Here is a 7,261-nt window from a genome sequence, read left to right on the forward strand (position 1 = left end):
AAGAGTGATTTATCCTAATAACGCTGACACCAGGTACAACCCATCTTTCCAAGGAAAAGTCACTATCTCCACAGACAACTCCATCAGCACCATGTCCCTGCAGTGGGGCAGCCTGCAGGACTCAAACACGGCCATGTATTACTGTGCAAGACACACAGTGAGAGAACCCCCTTCCTGAGAGGGGCAGAAATCCTCAGCCTGATGTAGCAGCAGAGCAGGAGTCTCAGAGCATCTCTCAGTCCAGCACCAGAGGACACAGTGTCTTCTGTCTCCTAAAGCATGAGAACATGAACACAGGCCACTGACACGACAGGGAGACATCTTCCCACGTGGGGCACTGATGCCTCTTACTGGACTGGGTTTCTCTGGAGCAGCCCACTCTGACTTCTGAATAACAGCAGGGCTATAGAGCAGATGAGGTCAGCTTTCTTCATGAAATGCTGTGTTCAGCCCTTGCTGCCCTTGAAGAATGAGCGGGTGCGTTGTCGTAATAGGAAAATCCTCAGGTCAAATTTCCTGGCCTTTTTCTTACGAAAGACATTCCCAATATTGCTAGAAAATTTCCCCAATAAGTAGCCATGATATCCGTGTATATTCATTTGCTTCCTTTCTTACTTGACTCACCTGCCTGCATTCAACTTGATTTGGGAAACAGCTTTGTAGAAATCTCCAGGTGGAACCCTGGTGCTTTGACATGAGCAAAGTGCTCATGGGTCCCAGCCTTTGACTGGTCAGTTACACTCATGAAAATGCTTGGTATAGTTTCCTGGGTAAAAGTGGCCTTACCAGGAGGAGACTCCGGAGCCTGCTGAGTCAGGGCGACTCAGTTCAGAAATGTCTATCTCCTTCCTTCCCATCTTTCTCCTGAAGGTGCTGGTTGTACCATGTGGTCAGTGTCAGAGAGAGGATAATTGGAATCGGATCAGGCAGTACCCAAGGAGAACCCATGGTGTATGGAGATCTCCTACTATTGGTTACTGTGGTAGTGACCTTGACTCTTCCAAAAAGCAGTTCTCCCTACCTCTGACCTCTGAGGGCACTGAGGACACATTCGTGTGTTACAGTGCAGGTGGACACAGACAGGGAAGTCAGGGTGGCCCTCACATACACTATCCTGCAGGACAGCCTGGGTCCTGGGACCAGCAGGGGGCGCTCAGCACTAACAGCACAGGTCCAGGAGCAGGAGCAGGTGCAAGGCTGTGCTCAGATGCAGCTTTCTACTTTGACTTCAGTTCCTTTTGTTCCCAACGCTCTCAAAGGTTCTGAGGGATCGCTATTTACAACCGCAGGAAGTGTACTAGTGTCTCCTAAATTGTAACAAGAAACTCTCACCGCCATCCAGTTGATTGCGACCCAAAGTGATCTTCTCAGACAGGCTTGAACTACTCCTGTAAAAGGTATTTGCATGGAAGTGGTCATTCTTACGAAATTCTGTCGTTTGATCTGCAGGGTTTTTTTCTTAGTTTCAACTTAATCTCTGGAAAATATAGAAAATGTGATGTTCACCATATAAATAAACCGGCAGTTGGATTCCCTGGCCCTTTGTGACACTGCAGTTTTCTGAAATGAGGGAGTCATTCTCTGGCCTGACAGACTCTTGATAGATTTTCATAAAGATAATGTGGTCTTATTTTTTTTCTTAGCATACACATAGATTGTTGGGATATATTTCTTCTATTGGCTACATTGATGGGCATTTCTCAACATAGTGTGATAACTTTTATATTTATCGTACATTTTGCCATGAATGTTGTTTTTTTTCACTCAGAAGATAACATAAGTAATACTTACCTGGCAGGGGAGATACCACGATCACGAAGGTGGTTTTCCCAGGGCGAGGCTTATCCATTGCACTCCAGATGTGCTGACCCCTGCGATTTCCCCAAATGTGGGAAACTCCACTGCATAATTTGTGGTAGTGGGGGACTGGGTTCACGCTCTCCCCTGAAAAAAAAAGATAACATAAGTATTTTTATTTCTTAATTTATTTTGCCATCTTCAATCTAGGATGGGCAATTCTGTTTTCCACAGAAAGTGAACACACTTTCTCTTAACAAACACCTTCATAATTACTCGTGTGCTAGTCATACCACTCCTTATCTGCTGAAATCTATTACACCATTCCTTTTGCTTGAGAATAAATATAAATGTAAGACAAGTGTATAGTGCACAAAAAGCTGAAAATAATGAAGTCATTTTTAGGAAAGTCACAGAAAGCATGCTCATCCGTTATTCCTGCTTGTAGCTCAGACGTGAGGTTAAAACTTCTCAGCCCTAGTTAGGAGGGTGATGGGGTTGAGAAGGGAAAACAGTTGCTTACAATCAAAAAATACTTACATGTTAATAAAATATTTTTTTAAAAATTTGGGGTTTTCCCTATATTTGCAGGTTACAAAATCGAAATCCCTGTGACTCAAATTTTAAAATCATGTAGGCTATTTGAAAGGTGAGACATTACCACCCTTCACCTGGTCCCTGTGCACACAAAAATTGACCAGCTGTGTCCACACAGATTACAGTCCAGAGAACCATCTGCGTCCAGTTCTAGTCAGTAGTAAAGAGTGACCTTGAGTCAAAATGGTCTCCACACACACAAAAACAATGTGTCACCATCTATATTAAGGTTAATGTTTCCTCCAGTTTTGGAAGTAAAGTTAACTATGACAATGGCAACTACCTAATAAGAAGTGTTCTGAATTAATATTGGCGTTGACTTCATTCACACATTACACAGAATGGACTATATGCCAAACAAGTAATTCACAACGTAGGTCTAGAGAGACTGACCTAGGTGTGCCTGGAGGAGTTGGGTCCAGGAGCAAGGAACTTCCCAGTCATGCTCAAGTAGGACGCAGTCTGGATTCTCCCTAAATGATATTACTCTCATGCCTCTTTTCAGATGCTCAGTATTCTGAATTCTAGTCTTAGTCAACTGTTTTGGATAATGAGAAATTTGCTCTTTATGATACTGCTTATGTATCATAAGTAATCTTCATTTTCATTTTGTCTTTAAAACTTGACAGATTGTACTCAGGCATCTCCCTTCAGGTACTACTTTCATTATATTTTTAAATAAACGAATTGTTCTTTATGTTTGCTTTATTCACTGTTGCACTGACTTACTTTCTATTAGAATGCGAGCATCTCTTTAGTCTTCTCACTCTGTTTGCAGACCAGTGTGCTCTGCAGAGCGTTTAGTCCCACGGTCTCCTCTTCAATGATGGAGGAAACTTTCATACAACACTCCATTTCCAGAACAACGTGTCCTGTACACTTCAGCTGGACAATCTATAGCAATGTGTTAAAAAATGTTGATTGCTTGTGTGACTGAAAAAATACTAAGTTCAGTTTTCAATATAAAATGACACATGAAAACCTTCAAAAAGTTAAATTAAATTTGAGATGCCACAATGCTACACAGACTAAAAACTATCTGCGCAGAAATGACATGATCAAATGGGATTGATGTATTCAGAAAAAATGAGAATTTCATCTTATTTACTCTTTCTGTGAGGTAGAAACATTTATTACCCTTGGTCTCAGAGCTAAGTCTTGTGAGGATTTATGCTAACCTGGCAAGAGTTACACCATATTAATGTTTGCTATTTTTTTCCTCCTCAGAGGGGCAGATTCTTCCCATTATAAATCATAATCCACATTTGTTATGCTGGGAATTTGCATGGTGTTGAAATGAGAAAACAGGGAGTTTTCTGTGTGATCTTCTGATTGAGTCTGAACATCTTATAGGACCTGGGTAGTGGGGCTCTGACCTTCATGCCTGTGCTGTAGTTTATATATTCCCTGGTCCATATTCCTTTCCTTATCAGCAGTATCCACATTCTTTAACTTTGGATTGTTTTTCCCTGTTGACTATGCCTCTCACTCCCCGCCCCCACTTAAGTGTCATGGGTAAGATGTGAGATATGGATGGGTGTTTGATAGGGGAAATATTTCACCTCCAGTTATGAAAAGTTAATAAAAAGGACCTTCCTGTGGTGAGAAATCTTTCAGCTTGAGAATGGTGTTCCTCTCCAGTGCCAGAAACAAGAGGACTTGTTTTGAATGTTCACTCAAAAACCTGGACGGGTTTTACAGTTAGAGCCCATAGAACATGGGGCTCCACTAATGGCCGGCGCCAATGGTTTCTCACAATCTCAGTAATCAATACTCAGCCTCTAGAAATTGATCACATTTTAATTTACATATATGTTTTCCAAATACACGGTTTCAGTGGTTTCTGATCCAGGTAAGCAGATTTCTGCTGTGCCTCTTGGAATGTCCCTCTCTCTAGATTTTGGGTGGCATTTTGATATGTCCATCCATGTCAGTTCTCTGATGCATGCATGCAGGGACTCCCAGCACCAGTGCATCCAGTCTCACATTGCAGAATAAGGAGCTCATGCCTGACTCACAGGAGGATGAGACAGGCCAAGACAGAGAGCGCAGGGATCCACGGTGGAAATGGAGTTGCAGGGGTTCACAGAGGACACAAAATGGGTACATAGGCACAGAGTTGTGGTAATCTTCATGTAAATAGATGTTATAGGGGGATGTGTGCAAAGGATGCCTCATGACCCAACATCAAGAAAACCTGATCTATGTTTTATCACCCCTTCTGCTCTGTAACCAGATTCTTCTTGCTGAAACCGGAAAAACCAATGTCCTGGCCTTTTAAATGAAGAACATTCAAAGGTTAGTGGGTTCTCACGAGCCCTAAGCTCTTGGATAGTTATAGGACCATTCATAAAAGGAAGTATTTTTTATGAACATGTGTGCTCTACTCTTGATATTTTCCCAAATATGCAGTGATATATCCTGCTCTTATGGTTTCTCTCTCTCTCTCTTTCTCTCCCTCTCTCTTTTACAGCACTGATATTATTTTTAATTTAAGTCTACAACTTTGGTTAATCCTGTTAATGTCACTTTAATATATATTGTAAACTAATTGAATTTATGTATGGAATATTATTAGACTTGTGGTGATAAAGATAATATTTTCCTATATTTTAAATATTGTATTCCTTTGATTTGGATGTTTTTTAAGCGTTTACAGACTTTTATATTATAAAATTGGTTGCTTTTCAATTTTTTCCCATTGTGTTTTGTGGACTGGTTTTTATGTGAGTAGTAGAAATTAGCAAAATTTGTGCCTTTAAAGTGATATTTTTGTTTCAATTCTTTTAAACGAGTAAGAGAATATGCCTCGGAAGTTATAGGTGGCTATTTTTGAAAACACACTCATTAGTGTAAGAGGGAGAATGATACAGTAACATGAGTAAGACAACCCCCCACCCCTCAGTAAATCACTAAACTTCATCACAACCAAGAGGAATGGTCCCGGTGCAGTTACATAATTTCATGTTAACTTGATAAATAAACATAGGGGTGGAGTCTAGCCTGTCAGCCAGGTCATGGTCTGAAAATGCTTGCTTATGGGTGTGACCTTCTCATGGGGCTTCAGGAATTTCCTCTTTCTCCTGGGAGGCTGGCCACACACTCTCTCTGCTTCACCTTCCTGTTGAGGAAACACACTTAGAGAGCTGGCAGAACCACAGGGAGACTTGCACCAGGCCTGAGATACTTCAATACTACTGGATCCACAAGACTTTTCACCAACATGCCTGTGAGCTTCCTACATTTGGCATCTTTGCTGCGTAAGTCTGAAAAGAAATTTATGGACTAGGATCAAACCTATGGGCTAATATGGATTTGATCTGGACTGCACTGGGATGTTTTCTCAATATACAATTGCTCTTTGATATGAAGCTCTTTCTTACACACATATGAGTGTCAGGATTTGTTTCTCTAGTCAACCCAGACTAACACAGCCCCCTTGAATGGGCAAAATTACTTCTTGAAAAGTTGATTTTGTCACACCTCACCTATGAGGTCAGTAAAATTATAAGAGTCATGTGTAAGTGGGTACATCTGTACCAGCCATGACTAGCTGTCAGCTCACTTGGTGAGATGCACCTACCATTAGGCATCAGGAGTCCAGGATACACTTGAGATCTGCAGCTGCACTATCCTCTGTGTGATTAGAGCAGTGCTTCTCCACCTTTCATTCCATTCCTCATGTCGTGGTGACCGCCCACCCAACCATAAAATGATTTTCATTGCTACTGCATAGCTGTAATTTTGCTAGTTATGAATCAGGTGACCCCTGTGAAAGGGTCGTTTGGCCCCCAAAGGAGGCACAACCCACAGATTGAGAACCCCTGCTATAGAGTTATCTAGACTTCCTATTATTTATTCCTAATGTAGACCAGAACTACGTTCATGAATGTGATACTCATGCACACATAAATGTCTTAGAGAGTTGAAAGCTGAAGCCATCACCCCTCATTCAGCATTAAGCAAGGACATTGCCATATAGGTTGCACTTGACCCACTGACAACAAAGTGCACTCATCAAGGGGTGACTATGCGGCTCCATTTTCCTATTGGCAGTCGCCCTAGGTAAGATAAAACGTGGGGCTGGCGAGAAGACTGTGGCAGCTCCGGAGCCCTCACCTTCTGGTTTACTTCCTCACAGGTGTGCATGCCCAGATGCAGTTAGTGCAGTCTGAGGCCGAGGTGCAGAAGCCAGGAGAGTAGGTGAAGGTGTCCTGCAGGACTTCCGAATACACCTTCTCCAGCTACGGTACGAATCGCGTGTGACAAGCACCAGGAAAAGGCGTTTAGTGGATGGGCTGGATCAACACCCACGCTAGGAAGTCAACATATGCCCAGGGCTTCACACAGGGCTATGTCTTCTGGGATGGCTCAGTCAGCACAGCTTAGCTACAGATTGGCAGCCTGGAGTCCGAGGACATCGCATTGATTCCTGTGTGCTACACATGCTGTGAAAACTCACATACTGAGACTGTCAGAACACCTGGGGGGTGAAAGCTGTGCTCAGAATATTGACCTGAATCCTTATTTATCGGTTTTGCACTTAGTGGTGAGAAACCAAGACAATAACTTCCTGTGAAATGAACAAAACGTTCCTGTGAAATGAAATCATCCCCTCAAGGAGGGAGGCTAAAAATACCTTGGTATGTACTCCTTGTGTGTAAATACTTCCATCATCATCTGCAGAGACAATGACAAGAACACAGTTATCTGCAAACGGACAGTTACAAATTAGAAGACATGGCTGCCTATTACTCTGTGAGAAAGAGAGTGAGGGGAAGTCAATGTGATCCCCAACACAAAACTCCCTGCTGGGAAAGAGCTAAGCTGCAGGGGGTCGCTCAGGTACCACAGATCACAGGATACA

The 7,261-nt window shown here is 42.5% G+C and overlaps 1 non-coding gene across 1 annotated transcript; it reads left to right on the forward strand.

Annotated features, from left to right (window-relative positions):
- The first annotated feature begins 1,783 nt into the window (after positions 1–1,783).
- Positions 1,784–1,947, forward strand: LOC142431213 (U1 spliceosomal RNA). The gene has a single exon (XR_012780755.1). It is a non-coding gene; the product is annotated as a U1 spliceosomal RNA (small nuclear RNA).
- The last annotated feature ends 5,314 nt before the right edge of the window (positions 1,948–7,261 follow it).

Source organism: Tenrec ecaudatus, chromosome 17 (genome assembly GCF_050624435.1).
Source record: "Tenrec ecaudatus isolate mTenEca1 chromosome 17, mTenEca1.hap1, whole genome shotgun sequence".
NCBI lineage: Eukaryota > Metazoa > Chordata > Mammalia > Afrosoricida > Tenrecidae > Tenrec > Tenrec ecaudatus.